The sequence below is a fragment of the Mus caroli genome, unplaced genomic scaffold, assembly GCF_978045245.1.
Source record: "Mus caroli unplaced genomic scaffold, Mus_caroli_1 scaffold_8, whole genome shotgun sequence".
In the NCBI taxonomy this organism is placed as follows: domain Eukaryota; kingdom Metazoa; phylum Chordata; class Mammalia; order Rodentia; family Muridae; genus Mus; species Mus caroli.
The window spans coordinates 130,451,263-130,468,034 of NW_028227263.1; the positions used below are offsets into that span (position 1 = coordinate 130,451,263).

General features: G+C 38.5%; 1 pseudogene; it reads right to left on the bottom strand.

Moving 5' to 3' along the window:
• Nucleotides 1-15,504: 15,504 nt before the first annotated feature.
• Nucleotides 15,505-15,834, bottom strand: LOC147003535 (protein kish-A pseudogene; annotated as a pseudogene).
• Nucleotides 15,835-16,772: the final 938 nt, after the last annotated feature.

The window sequence follows — 16,772 nt, forward strand, 5'->3', positions numbered from 1 at the left end:
TAGGGGTTCTTCCTTTTTCATCTGTGGGAAGCCATTCTGGACTCCCTGGCCAGCCAGACAGAAATCTATGCCAGGCAATAAGTGGATGGCTCACCCTTAATCCCTGATTGGCTGAGCAAGCCTGCCTGGTGAAGTGATGTGACCTGTGGTGATTGTTTGAGGCATGGTTGTGGCTTGAGTGGATAAAAACGCTTGTACCCCGAAGCACGGGGGATTTGAAGAGAGAAGCTGCCTGAGTAAACTGCTTTGAGAAGAACCTGTGGTTGCGTTTTCCTTGCTGGTCGAGTTGGACCCAACAGTCATTTCTGAATTTTATCACTTTGTTTTGTATGCCAGCCCACGGCCTACATGAACTACTTATACCTGGGAGTAAGGCTGGAGCTGAAAGAGACTTAGACTGAGAGAGAAATTAATGGAGACCATGACACGAGTCTATTCAAGGCCTGCAAATGTACTAAGAGACCGTTCTTATAAGGGGGAAGGCATATTTCCCCCCCATTCCACTCTTGGTACCTGGAGTCATTTTGTCAGCACTTGGTCACCAGGCTGGTTGCTTACTCATGAATGTCTCAGGAAGACAGGTTCAGCCTCTCGGCAGGTAGCAGAATCTCAGGGCAGTTGTCACTTCAAAAAGGAGCCAGCCAAGTCGGAAAGCTGTACCACAGGTGGCACCACCTCAGTTGCGACAAGGTTTGTGCCAGCCCAGTTCATGCTGGGGGAGGCTACAATTCCTCCCTAAATGTATAATAAAAATAGCTGGACTGAGACATAAGATTTATTTATGCTCCCTAGTCCTGCCTGGGAGTTTTGGTGGCTGGTGGTCGCATCTGTTTTAGGATCTAAGATTTTCCAAGCCATTCTTATCCATCAAGGAGAATATATGCAGCTTTTGAAAATAAAATTTTGAAGCAAATCAAATTTTTGTTCTAGATTTTCTGTACCACAATTTTATAGTATAACTAAAACACTAAATATTAAAAAGATATTGCCTCTGAATCATTTCTGGAGCAACAGCTACTCCCCAGAACTGTAAAGCTCATTGTGTGAGAGCAAATATTTGAAGTAAACTTCCCCTGAGAGGCATTAGCTAATGAAAAACTTTCCACTTAGGAAACAATATACAGTGAAAGATTCAAACTCCTAGCTTCTTGTATTAAAGCAGAGACAATAAAAATTTTTCTTACATAATATAAACCTCTATTAACCATACCTAGAGGCAAAATTTTCCAGTGATTACCAGTTCACTAGAAGCAAACCCTTTACAATTATCAAGATGCAAAGGAAAAAGCAAACCTTTAAACCTATAATAACTTTACATGAAGTAGGCAAGCCAGATTGTATTGCCTTTATAAGTCCTACTGTCTGGTTGACCTTTTATAAACATTGAATTGGAACTTCATTAGAACAACATCTGGATAGATCTGCAACAGTGTTCTTTTAGCTAAAGAGAAATTCCCCTGGAGGCAGGGAGAGGCAAGTTTCAAGAACTTCCTTAGGCATACCATTTGCAAAACAAAAGAAAGTCACAATAAGCCTCTCTGAGCCTTCTCTGAGCTTTGTATGGCTTTATGGCCACAGAGAGCTGAATTAGTGCTCTCATAAGATTATTACTCTTGTAATAATCTTAATTAACAATATATGGGTGAGTAGAAAATTTGCGATCAAACTGCAAGCGGCATTCAATGGAACACTGGCAGTTTTAACCATAATTTTAAGTTTCTTTTGCAACATTAGGATATTATCTCCAACCTTGGGAAAGCAATTTTAAAACAATTTATCATCTTTAAAATCAATATTAGAAGCATTACTATCATGTTATGAAATTTTGGCTGCCATTTTATATCTGTGAATGCATGACAGTGCAAATTTTAATGCTTCATTAAAGAGTCATTGTTTTAAATCTTATCTTTAAGTCTACCTTTTATGATAAGAATCACATTAAATATTATCTCAACTAGAAGTATCCTTAGAGACCTACATTTTTGCCTACTTTATGCAACCTGTTTGAAAGACTCCAAACTTGAGTTACCAATTAAAGCTGTCTTGTTACTAATGTTACACATTAAAGACCAGTAAAAAACCAAATGCAGAGGCCACAAGGGTCTTATAAATTTAGACCACTCAAAGAATTTTAGTTTTTAAAGCTAGAATTATAAGACAAAAAAGCACTTTGTCTTTTGCTAAACAAAATAAACATGATTCCAGAGATTTTTCTAGGAAAAAAACAACTATCAGCTTTTTTGCCTTAACACTAAGAAGCTACAGACTCCATTTCTTTAAAAGCATTTTTTTTCAGCAGTGGCTCCCCTGCTGTGTTTGATTCTTGGATAAAGTGTGATCCAGTCTCAGACTCTGCTGAACCAGCAGATAAAGTCTTAGCCATTTTTATTTTCCAACAGATAACACAAAAAACAGTCATCCATACAACGAAACAAAGAGAGACATGAATTGACACATGAACAAATATTGGTGCACCAAACACAAACAACACAGAGAATGTAGAGAACTTGATGTAACCAAATCTAAGTGTGTCTCCTGTAGGGGCCAGATAGTATAGAGCAGGGCATCCCCCGATTTTCTCTCTGTCTCTGGGAGAGTTTCAAAATCCATTTTCCTTTATTTTATTTTATTTTATTTTATTTTTATTTTTATTTTTATTTTTATTTTTATTTTTATTTTTATTTTTATTTTTATTTTTATTTTTATTTTTATTTTTATTTTTATTTTATTATTTTAAACCCTATTCCTCTAGCCTGATGCAGTACTCGACTGTGTACAGCCTTCTGTTCTATTATTTTAAACCCTATCCCTCTTGCCTGAAGGAGCTTTTGAAAACTGTGGACAACTGCCTTATTCAAAGTTTCTAGTCCCCCACATATTTCGCTGTCTAACCTCAGTGGACCCAGCAGCAGTTAACCTGTATCCTATTGCACCTCCAGCAACACCTTTAAAAAATGAAGTTTGAAGCCAGTGTTAACATAAATACCTGTTGCTCACTGTGCTGGATAAGATCCTCTGATACTTCTCGTGGAAGAAGAACATATGGAACATATGGTACCTACATATGTCCTCCATTCACTCTCCCATTCAAAAGACCTCTCTCCTGCTTCTCCTCTTCCTTTCTCCAACCAGGAAGTTCTGCCTATTCACCCAGTGATTGATTCCTTGAAATCTTTGTTCATTAGAGGAAGTTTCACCTGAACTCACCTGAGTATTTCACTCCTTGTTACAGGCAGCCTCCTATTGGGTAAGCAGAATTAGCATCAAAATAAAAACAGCAACAGGGCAATCCACAACAAATGGATAGTAGCTGTAAGGTCCACATTTTCAGGGAAGACTAGGATAGGAGGAGAGAAGGGAGGGGCTGCAATTGGGATGTAATATGAATAAAAAAATAAATTGTGAGGGAAAGAAATGAAACTTTCTGCAGGTGCCAATATCATCTCTGATGGTGTATTCCTCTTCTCACATTAATCCAATGAAGGAATTCAGACCATAAACCAGTGGAATTTAGAAAATTCAAAACCTCTGACACCCTCTCAGAGTGTGGATGGAATCAGCCCTCTTATTGATAATCCTACCCTAGGCTAAACTTATTAATTATGCCAGGGAAGAATAAGATTTGTATCCTTTTATTGTCTGTGTGTTCTTCCCTGGCAATCACACATAAATACATTGCCCAAACCCTCACACTGAGAAAAATAATTTTATTTCTCCTCAGCTACAATTGTGTAACAGCAGAGGGTCATTTCTTATTACCATTGGCTAGCCAGTACAGTGTAGAGACCACCAGAGTAGCCTCCTAACATGACTTTGAAAGTGCCCTTCTTCAAGTTGGAAAAAATGTTAAAATCAATAGCTGGCACAGCAAATACAGGCACCTGCTTTGCAAGTGGGAGGTAATGAGTTCTTTGCATATCATCCATAAAGCAGAAAGGAGTAATAACTCCCCACAGAGTTCTTTTTGTCCTCCATACACAAGTGATGACCCATACCCATAATTTAATTGTATTATATAATATTATATAACATAATAGTTTTATATCAACTTGACACAACTTTTCTTAAAGGAGGGAACTTCGATTCAGAAAATGCCTCCATAAGATCTGGCTGCAGGGCATTTTATTTTATTTTAAAATTTTTACTTTTTTATTTTTAATTATTAACTTCACTTTTTTAACAATCCAGTCCTTACCCTCCTCCCAGTCCTCCCTCCCACAATTCCTCATACCATTCTTCCTCCATTCTTCAAATCCACCAACTTCCAACCTCCAACTGCAGGAGCCCTCTGATATCCCTAATCCCTGGTGCCTCAAGTTTCTCGAGAGTTACATTTATCTTCTCTCAATGAAGCCAGACCAGGTAGTCCTTTGTTGTATATATATGTGTGTGTGTGTGTGTGTGTGTCTATGTGTGTCTGTGTGTGTGTCTGTGTGTGTGTGTGTGTGTGTTGGTGTCACATGCAAGTTAGTGTATGTTGTCTGGATTGATGGATTGATTCTTTTGTTTTAGGGTAAAATGTTCTGTAGCTACCTGTTCAATTCATTTGGTTCATAACCTCTCTTTGTTTCACAATGTCTCTCTTTAGTTTCTGTTTCAATGACCTGTTGATTGTCAAGAGTGGTGTATTGAAGTCTCCCACTATTATTCTGTGGTGTTCAATGCAGGTTTTGAGCTTTAGTGAAGTTTCTTTTATGAATATTGGTACTCTTGCATTTGGAGCAAACATGTTCAGAATTGACAATTTTTCTTAGTGGATTTTCCACTTGATGTATCCATCGTCACACTTGATATATTTTGGTTGAAATTCTATTTTATTGGATGATAGGATGGCAACTCCTGCTTCTTTCCTGAGACCATTTCTTGGGAAAGCTTTTTTCATCCTTTTACTCTGAGATAGTGCCTGTCTTTGTTATTGAGATGTGTTTCTTCTATGCAACAAAATACTGGCTCTTGTTTGCATATCCAATCTGTTAGCTTATGTTTCTTTATAGGTTAGTTGAGTCCATTAATATTCAGAGATATTAAAGAGAGATGAGTGTTGGTTCCTGATATGTTTGTTTTTATGGATGGCTTTCTGTGCTTGTGGTTCTCTCCTTTTGGTGTGGTTGTCAGATGCTTAATATCTTCTCCTTTCTTTGGTGCAGGTGCCTTCCTTGTGTTGATGTTTTCCTTCTAGGATCCTCTGTTGGGCTGGGCTGGTATATAGTATGATTTTGTCCTAGACTATTTTGATTTCTTCATATATCTTGATTGAGTGTTTTTTCGCCTCTAGTAGACTGACCTGTTATTTGTGTTCTCTTAGATTCTGCATGACCTCTGACCAGGCTCCTCTGGCTTTCATAGTCTGTACTGAAAAGTCTTGTGCAATTCTGATAGGTCTACCTTTGAATGTTCCTTGGCCCTTTTCCCTTTAATCTTTTAATATTGTTTTTTTTCTGTGCTTTTTGTGTTGTGATTATTATGTTAAAGGGGGATTTTCTTTTCAGATCCCATTATTTGGTGTACTATAGGGTTCTTGTACCTTTATGGCCAACTCATTCTTTAGATTTGGGAAGTTTTCTTCTATGATTTTGTTGAAAACGTTTTCAGGTCCAATAAGCAGGGAATCTATTATTTTCATGAGACATGATTTTGTGTCACCTTTCTGATTATTCAGGTCTGTTGTATTCAGGGCTTACTGTTGTGAGGGAACTGTGTTCTGATGATGCCCACGTATACTGGCTTCTGTTGTTGATTGTCTTGCATTTGCCTTTTGCCATCTGGATATCCCTGGTGTTTGTTGGTCTGGTGACTGTCTGGAGTTTGCCTCTTTTGTCCCTGGGATACTTCAGGTCTCCTGCACTCTTGGCTATAGCAGACCACCTTGTGTTGGCCTCCAACTTGGGAGCTCTTCACAGGGGTAGAGAAGATGCTGATCTGTTGCACTGGATTCAGTAGAACTCCTGGGAGGCCTTAGGACTGTTGGGTCTTCAATGGAGCATTCAAGATGATGTACAACTTCTCTGAGTTTAGCCAATCCTCAACTACTCTGAGTGCAGTAGATCCTCAACTGCTCTGTGTATATCAGGTTGTCTAGGATGGATCAGAAAATGGTGTCTTCACTGGAGTAGACCAGCCAAGAATCTGCCCCAGCAGAAAGGACTAGGCACCTAATTACTTTCTTTATTTCTTCCATAACCAATTTCTCACTAGGTAGAGTGTTGTTAAGTTTCCATGGGCATATAAGTTTTCTGTTTTCTGGTTGTTATGGAAGACTAGCCTTAGTCCAAGCTGATCTGATAAAATACATGGCATTATTTCAATCTTGTATTGTTTGAGCTTTGTTCTGTTACAGATTATATGGTCATTTTAGAGAAGGCACAATGAGGTCCTGAGAAGAAGGTATATTCTTTTGATTTAGGGTAAAATAATCTGAATATATCTATTCAATCCATTTGTTTCATAACCTCTCTTAGTTTCACTGTGTCTCTATTTAGTTTCTGTTTCAATGACCTATACATTAGTGAGAGTGAGGTGGCACAATCTCCCAATATTATTGTGTAGCCCCCCCCCCCCTGCCCTCCAAGCCTGAAGCAGGCCTAACCAGAACTTGATCTTGCTGCCACTAAGGAGATTACCTAGGGTGGAGTCTTCTTCCCTAGATCACTCTATTGTTCAGCCACTGACTCTGTTCCCCATCAAGACACTACTACCTGCTGAGAGGCTGCTGAGCTATTCCAGAGACTACACCCTATCCTTCACATCTTCACCTGAAGCTGGTTCCAGGCTGGAAGAATGGATTGGCGGAATGGGCGTCCCCCACCCACCCACCTCACACCCCCGCCCCCGTTTATAGGAACATTTGCTATTAAACATTTGAGCTTTGATTAGGAACCTTGACTTAGCTACATTTTTCTCTTGACCTCCTAGTTTCCCTCTCTTATCACCCCTGGCTTGCCAACCAGGTGAAACCAGGTCCATGTGAGCAGCGGGTCAACTTCCAACAGTCTGATGTCCGAACAGAGACCTGAGGAATGACAGAAAAACGCTGGAGGAACACCGCTTGGTATGGAGCTCCATGGGAAGAAAAAGAAAAAGGATCGTATTGGGCACCGAAACAACAGTTACACATGCTAGCCATGTTTTGTGTGAAATAAACACAAGCACACTACACTTAGCCTCCAAGATGACATTTGGATGGTTCGGGAAGATCAAAGATTTCCTAAGACAGGCGGACCAGACAGCCACCATAACTCCCAGGCAGGATTATAGAGCAGAAATAAATTTTATGCCTCAGTCCAGCTTTTTTTAAATATTAATAACAGGTGGCAAATTGTAACCCCCCCCCCAGCCTGAAGCAGGCTGATCCAGACCCTGACCTTGCTGCCACTAAGGAGATTACCTAGGGTGCAGCCTTCCTCCCTATATCACGCTATTGTACATCCACTGCTGCTGTTCTTCTTGAAGACACTGCTACCTCCTGAGAGGCGTCTGAGCTATTCTGGAGACTACACCCTATCCTGCATGTAGCTTGACATCTCTCATGTCCATTCTCTTACCTGATCCTAAAACCCACACCTCCCCCCAGTCCACTCTCTACAAAGTTACAAAGTTCCTTCACTCCATCTGCCTCCATGAATATTTTGTTCCCCCATCTAAGTGAGATTCAAATATCCTCTGATGGCCTTCCTCCTTGTTTCTCTACTTTAGAAGACACAATTTAAAAAAAAAAAACCTAAAAGACAATACAAAATGGGAAAACATGGACTGATTCCTTCTGGATTCCATCTGTACCAAAAACTCCTCCTGTGTCACAGCCCATGAAGTTGATCCTATGCAACATCACTCAATACCCAAATATGTCTGGGAGAGAGCTGAATGCCCAGGAATGCCAAAATACCTGTGAACATTCGTAAGATCACCATTTCTGCTCAAACTCCTGGCCCAAGAGGGACCCACCCAAAGTCATCAGGTCACAGAAAGCAAGTAACAGCCAGGTACAGTATCCATCCAGGTTCTGTCTGCACCCAGAGCTCACCCTGTACCACAATACTCCAAAAACAAATTCTTCCCAGAGAAAACTGGTCTTCCAGGAATACTTACACACAGGCATGCAGAAGGGAAAAGCCACAGTCAGAGACAGTAATACCAGCCTGCAACAGAGATAACCAGATAGTGAGAGCAAAAGAAAGAACATAAGCAACAGAAAACAAGTCTATTTGGCATCATCAGAACCCAGTACTCCCACCACGGCAAGCCTGGGTATCCCAACCTACTGGAAATGCAAGACCCTGATTGAAAAATCACATCTCATGATGATGATAGAGGACTTTAAGAAGGACATAAATAACTCCCCTAAAGAAATATAGGAGGGCACAGGTAAATAGGTAGAAGCACTTAAATAAGAAACACAAAAACTCCTTAAAGAATCATAGGAAAACACAATCAAACAGGTGAAGTAACTTGCAAAAACCATCCATTATCTAAAAAAGGAAAGAGAAACAATACAGAAATCACAAAGGGAGACATCTCTGGAGAAAGAAAAACTTGGCAAGAGATCAGGAGTGATAGCTACAAGCATCACCAATAGAATATAGATAAAAGAGAGAATCCCAAGGGCAGAAAATGTCATAGAAAACATTGACTCAACAGTCAATGAAAATACAGAATGCAAAAAGCTTCTAAACCCAAACATTCAGGAAATCCAGAACACATTGAAAAGAACAAACCTAAGGGTAATAGGTATAGAAGTGAGCAACGATTCCCAAATTAAAGGGCCAGTAAAAATCTTCAACAAGATTATAGAAGAAAACTTCCCTAACCTAAAGAAATAGATGCCCAAGAACATACAGGAGACCTACAAAACCCCAAAGAGATTGGACCAGAAAATAAATTTCTCCTGACATATGACAGTCAAAACAACAAATGCAGAAAGCAAACAAACAATATTAAATGTCATAAGAGGAAAAGGTAAAGTAACATATAAAGGCAGACCTATCAGAATTGAAACAGACATCTCAACAGAGACTATAAAAGCTAGAATATCCAGGACACATGTCATAGTGACCCTAAGAGGACACAAATGCCAGCACAGCTTCTATGCCCAGTAAAATTCCCAATTACAATAAATGGAGAAACTAAGATATCCCATGATGAATCCAAATTTACACAATATCTTTCCACAAAACAGGCCTACAAAAGATAAAACCCAGCACTTTACTGCATACAAGAAATGTACCTTAGTATCAAAGACAGACACTACCTCAGAGAAAAGGCTGGAAAATCAATTTCGAAGCAAATTGTCCAAAGAAACAAATTGAAGCAGCCACTCTAATATTCTATTCTATTCTAATATTGAAGAAAATCTAATTTCAACCAAAAGTTACCAAAAACGATAAGAAAGGACACTTCATACTGGTTAAGGGAAAAATCTACCAAGATGAACTCTCAATTCTGAAAATCTATGCTCCAAAAACAAGGGTATCCACATTAATTTTTAAAAATATATTAAAGCTCAAAGCACATATTGCACATCACAAAACAATAGTCAGAGACTTCAATCCCGAACCATCATCAATTGACAGACCATGGAAATGGATACTAAACAGAGACACATTGAAACTAACAAAAGTAATGGACAAAATGTATTTGACATTTCCAAATCTATAGAATATTTCATTCTAAAACAAATTGATGTACCTTCTTCTCGGCACCCTATAGTAACTTCTACAAAATTAGCCATAGAATTGGTCACAAAACAAGCCTCATCAGATACAAGAAGATTAAAACAATCCTATGTACCCTAATAAATCACCATGGACTAAGGCTGGTCTTCAATACAAGCAAAGACAACAGAAAGCCCACCTACACATGGAAGCTGAACAATACCCTGCTCATCGATAATTGGACAAGGAAAAATAAAGAAAGAAATTAAATATTTTTTAAAATTTTATGAAAATAAAGAAAAAACTTACCCAAACTTTTGGGAAAAAATGAAAACAGTGCTAAGAGGAAAACACATAACTCTGAGTGACTCCAAATGTCACTTTAGAGAGATTATCCTAGGAGCCTAACAGCATACCTGAAACCTCTAGAACAAAAAGAAACAAATACACCCAAGAGGAGTAGATAACAGGAAATAATTATCCTCAGGGTTGAAATCAACGAAATAGAAACAAAAGAAAATATGAAGAATCAACAACACCAAGATCTGTTTTTTTGAGAATGTCAGTAAGATAGATAATCCATTGGCCAGACTCACCAGAAAACACAGAAATACAATCCAAATGAACAAAATCAGAAATGAAAAAGGAGGTAGGACAACAGTGTCTTAGTCAGGGTTTCTATTCCTGCACAAACATCATGACCAAGAAGCAAGTTGGGGAGCAAAGGGTTTACTCGGCTTACACTTCCATGCTGCTGTTCATCACCAAAGGAAGTCAGGACTGGAACTCAAACAGGTCAGAAAGCAGGAGCTGATGCAGAAGCCACGGAGGGTTATTCTTTACTGGCTTGCCTCCTCTGGCTTGCTCAGCCTGCTCTCTTATAGAACCCAAGACTATCAGCCCAGAGATGGCACCACACACAAAGGGCCTTTCCCCCTTGATCACTAATTAAGAAAATGCCTTACAGTTGGATCTCATGGAGGCATGTCCTCAACTGAAGCTCCTTTCTCTGTGATAAATCCAGCTCTGTCAAGTTGACACAAAACTAGCCAGTACAAACAGAAACTGAGGAATTTCAAAAAATTATCAGATTCTACTACAAAGGCCTATATTCCAAATAACTGGAAAATCTGGATGAAAAGGACAAGTTTCTGATAGATACCAAATGCCAAAGTTAAATCAGGATCAGATAAACCATCTAAACAGTTCCATAACCCCTAAAGTAAAAGAAGCTGTCATTAAAAGTCTCCCAACCAAAGAAAGCCCAGGAGCAGTTGGGAATAATGCAAAAATTAATCACGCCTTCAAAGAAGAGCTAATACCATTACTCTTCAAACTATTCCACAAAATAGAAAAAGAAGGAAAACTACCCAATTTGCTCTTTGAAAGCAGAGTTACACTGATACCAAAATCACACAAACACCAACAAAGAAAGAGAACTTTATACCAATTTCTTTTATGAATATCGATGCAAAAATACTCAACAAATTTGTCGAAAACTGAATCCAAGAATACATCAAAATGATCATGATAATTCACCATGATCAAGTAGGCTTCATCTCAAGAATTGAGGGATGATTCATCATACAGAAATCGACCAATATAAAACACTACATAAACAAACTGAAGGAAAAATCCACATGATAATTTCGTTAGGTACTGTAAGACATTTGAAAATATTCAGCATCCTAACATGTTAAAAACTTGGAAAAATGAGGAGTTCAAGGCCCATATCTAAATGTAATAAAGGGAATATACTGTAAACCAGTAGCGAACACCAAACTATATGGAGAGCAACTGGAAGCAATCCAACTAAACTGAGGGATTAGTCAAGGCTGTCCACAGTCTCAATATCTATTAAATATAGTATTTGAACTTCTATCAAGAGTATTAGATAACAAATGGGGGTCAATAGGATATGAAATTGGAAAGGAAGAAGTCACTATTTGCAGATGATAATATATTTAAGTGACCACAAAAATTCGACCAGAGAAATACTACAGCTTATAAACAACTTCAGCAAAGTGGCCATATATAAATTTAACTCAAGCAAATTAGTAGCCTTCCGATACTCAAAGGATAAGGGCTGAGAAAGAAATTAAGGAAATTACTCTCTTTAGAAACAATATAAAATATCTTAGTATGAGTCTAACCAAACAAGTGAAAGATCTGTAGGACAAGTATTTCAAGTCTCTGAAGAAAAAAACTGAAGAAGACCTCAGAAAATTGAAGGATCTCCCATGCTAGTGTATTGTCAGTATTAATATAGAAAAATGGCCATCTTTCTGAAAGCAATATGCACAATCAATGCAATCCACATCAAAATTCCAACTCAATTCTTCACAGAGTTAGAAAGACCAATTCTCAAAATGATTTGGAATAACAAAAATGCAGAATACTTAAAACTATTCTCAACAATAAAAGGACTTCTGGGGAATCACCATCCCTGACCTTAAGCTGTACTGCAAAGCAATAGTGATAAAAAACTGAATGGTTTTGGCACCATTGCTGACAGGCACTTAGATCAATGGACTAGAATAGAAGACCCAGAAATGAACCCACTCACTTGTGGTCACTTGATCTTTGACAAAGAAACTAAAACATACTAGTGGTGGGAAAAAGCTTTTTCAACAAATGCTGCTAGTTCAACTAGCAATCAACAAGTAGAAGAATGAAAATTTATTCATTTTTATCTCCATGTACAAAGCTCAATTCCAAGTGGATCAAGGACCTCCATATAAAACCAGATACACTGAATCGGATAAAAAAGAAACTGGGTGAAAATATCAAATATCTGGGTACAGGAGAAAATTTCCTGAGCATGACGCCAATGCCTAGTGCTCTAAGATCAATAATAGTCAAAGGGGACATCATAAAATTGCAAAGATTCAGTAAGTAAAGGCCACTGTCCATAGGATAAAACCCCAACCAACAGATTGTTGAAAGATCTTTACCAACCCTACATCCAATAGAGGACTAATATATATATAAAAAGAACTCAAAAAGTTAGACTCCAGTGAACCAAATAACCCTATTTTAAAAGGGGGAACTGAGCTAAAGAGAATTCTCCCCTGAGGAAACAGAAATGGCTGAGAAGGTCCTAAAGAAATGTTCAAAATCCATAGTCATCAGGGAAATGCAATTCAAAACAACCCTGAGATTCTACCACACATCAAAATGCCTATGGTCAAAAACTCTGGAGGTAGCAGATGTTGGCTAGGATGTGGAGAAAGTGGAACATTCCTCCATTGCTAGAGGAATTGCCAGCAGGTAAAACCACTCTGGAAATCAGTCTGGTGGTTTTACTCAGAAAATTAGGCATACTATTCCTTGAGAACCCAACTATACCACTCCTGAATGTATGCCCAGAAGATGCTCCAACATGTAATAAGGACACATGCTCCACTATGTTCATAGCAGCCATATATATATAATAGTCAGAACCTGGAAACAACCAGATGTCTCTCAACAGAAGAATGGATACAGAAAATGGGGAACATTTACATAATGGAATCCTAACCAGCCATTAAAAACAGTGACTTCATGAAATTCACAGGCAAATAGATGGAACTTGAAAATACCATCCTGAGTGAGGTAACTGAATCTCAAAAAACACACACCATATATACTTACTGATAAGTGGATATTAACAATCCCATATACATTCACCATACACTACAATACTGGGAATGCTGTGAAGTGCTTGCTGACAGAAGCTTGATAAGGTTGTCTCCTGAGAGGTTCTGCCAGAGACTGGTAAATACAGAGGCAAATGCTTGCAGCCAACCACTGGACTGAGCATTGGGTCCACAATGGTGGAGCTGGAGAAGGGACTGAAGGATCTGATTGGGTTTGCAGACTCATAGAGAGAACTGCAACTGGCCAGACCCTGGCGCTCCCAGTGAGTGGACTACAAACCAAAGTGTACACATGCATGGCTCTTCCCACATATGTGATACATGAAGGTCTTGTTGTCATCAGTGGGAGGAAATGCCCTTGGACCTGAGGCTGATTGATGCCCCAGTGTAGGTGAATGCCAGGGATGGAAGTCGTGAGTATGTGGGTGAGGGAACACCCTCAAGGAGGCAAGGGGAGGAGAAATTGGATAGGGGGTTCCAAGGGGGAAATCTGGAAAGGGAAAACACTTGTAATGAAAAAAAAAATATCTAAAAAAACAATTAAAAATGGGACGGCACATGCACATACCACTCACAGATTGGCTGAGTCAATATTATGAAAATGAGTAAATTAGCAAAGGAAATCTACAGATGCAATTTTTAAATTGCATTCCTTAAAAGAAATAATGCACTTTAAATTTACTTTACTTTCATGTGTGTGATTGTTTGCATAAATGATTCTGTACCTCATACATACTTGGTGCCTATAGAAGCCAGAATAGATCATAGAATTCCATGGAACTATAGTTACAGATTGTTGTAAGTGACATATGGGAGAATAGAATGGAACCTGGATCCTCTAGAAGAACAATTGCTTTGAACCACTGAGCCATATCGTGCCTCCCTTATTTCAGGGTCTGTTTGTAAAATGAAAAATCTTGTCCAACAAGATATGCTTATGCCTTGAATTCTATGAAATACAGATTTCCAATGGTCTAATCTCTTGGTTTTTTCTCCTATCATAATCAGACCTGGTACTTCAAAGGAGACCAATTTGTTAGAAAGGAACTCAAAATAATGCTCTATTTTCATCTAATTTATTCTGTAGTGTTAATGTCCATTCTCCAAAATGATATCTGGTGGAATATCAAAATAATGGGTCTGGACTAGTATTTATCCATAAAAAAAGCAATTACATATTGAGGACTGTTGTTTCCTAAAATTAGTATTGAAGACATTTTGAAAAGGTAGATGGAAATTTTATACATTGGAAGCTTCCTAAAAATGAATAAAAATTACTTAAAAGCTGTTATAATATATGGGGCACACAAGGCCCCAACTAGAAATCATACACTACCAAGTAAAATCTCCATTACCAAGAATTGATAACATCTTGTGAGTTGTTGGATAAATAGGTCTAATGTGACCCCTTAAACATTACAGGCTATTGTCAATGATATTTTTTGTTTACATCAATAACATGATGGTAAGGTCCTATTTCTGATGACATGACATAATTTCTCTCATTGAACATGGAGAAATTGAGCTGGTGTTCAACCAGATGCTTCAGCTTTTTTGGGCAGAATATAAACTAGATTTAAAATGCTGCATTAAAATCAACACAAATACCACACTTGGGTACCTACAATGACTGTTCTATTTGGAAGACAGCACTACAGAGAACAAACAATGCACAATGCTTGTTCACTCACCGCTCTACTTGCTGGTTTTCATTATAAAGTATTCTTCATCATAGAGTGTCAGTTGTACCTTTGTGAATAGAAGCCCAAATCTTGTGCTAATTAAAGAAAATCAGAGTTTTGTTTAAAATGCTTTAAATACCTGCATTAAACTGCATAATTTGCCTAGAATACAGGTACTCTGGATAGCAATCAAAAGGATTTTAATATGAACGGAATCCTTAAGAGCAATAACAACAAAAATAAAACAATTTTTTTTCAAGAAAAATAGACCAATTGATACAAGGTGTCATTATGTGAAGATACTATTTTGAAGGCCTAGGCACAGGTGCCTGTGGAATTTGCCACTGGTTTTCTACTTCATGCCTGGAGAACCTGACACAACAGAATGACATTTGCAGAGTGGAATATTGGAGTAAGAGACCTGAGGTTGATGGCTACAATCACATTCCTGTGTATTAAACGGTTACATTATAATTATTCATACACCTCATTGGTCCAATAGTAAAAAAAAAAAAATAGAGAACAGCATCTCAAAATTTATCTCATTCCCAGTACAGTTCTAAGGCTTAACCATTTTTTGCCATTATTTTCGGGAGGCAAGTCCTTGTTTACAATCTGATGGCATTCACACTGTAATAGTTTCCAAAGATACTGGATGAAGAGGATGCTGAAGGCCATCACTATGAACCATATGGCCACATAAGGACTCTTGCATTTTCCAATTTAGGCACACTTCCAAAGTATTACCAATAGTCCAGTTTTATTTCTGTCCAGGATTCTGTGTGCCAGAGATCAGATATAAGCACACATACATATAAGCATCAAAATTACAGTCAATAGACTCTGAAAATTGAAAATGGAAGGCATAGTGAGGTGGGTGCTGGTCAAGTCAGATCATCATTCTGGACAAGGGCAAAAGAGAATGCCCAGATGCTTCATCTATACTGCTTGTCATTAATAGTTCTAGAAGGTACTGTACACACTATAGGAGAATCTCACATAACAATGAACCCTGTGACCTGCAACAGTGACTTATCTTCAAGAAATATTGCTGCATTAACCATAACTGTTATGGGAATGACCAACAACTGTTTGATTGAATTTAAATCCAATGTCATAAGATGGAACCCACACCTGACACTGGTAATGAAGCCAAGACCCTTATCCTAAATAGATTCCACTAAATCAACATAGCAATAAAATGACTCCTAATGAGATATCTCTAAACCCATAGATCAGTGCATTGCTAAAACCTCATCACATAGGTTTTTATTTTTTTTTAGTAGATGGTAATTAAAACACAGATTCACAACTGGAAATACCCATACACTTAAAAATTGAAGCATCCAAGTCCTAAAGAGGATATCTCCATCAAACCTATCCTGAGGTTCAAGCATCTATGAAGGATATAGAAAGAATTTTAAAAGGCAGAAGTGTGGTGCATCTTCCCTGCCAGATGAGAGTCAGCCTCCAGGGAGAGCTCTGACCCAGGGACACAAGTGAGAGCGACATCTTGTATCCCAGGTCTTTCACAGATCAGCACCTGCAGGAGAGCCTGTAGGCCACAGAAGCAACGGGGTCCCTTTGGGCCTTCATCTTCATCCAGGAAGTATAGCTGAGCTCCAGACCTCTGTGTGCATTCCCTGCAAGAGGACAGCTTGTCTGAAGAGAGTGCTCTGACCACTGGGATTTAGGAGAGAGTTGGACTCCCAGGAATGCTGACAGAGGCTAACAGAACTACAGGAGGAATAAGCTCCAACCAGAGACAGCTAGAACATCTAACAACAGAGACTACCAGATGGAGA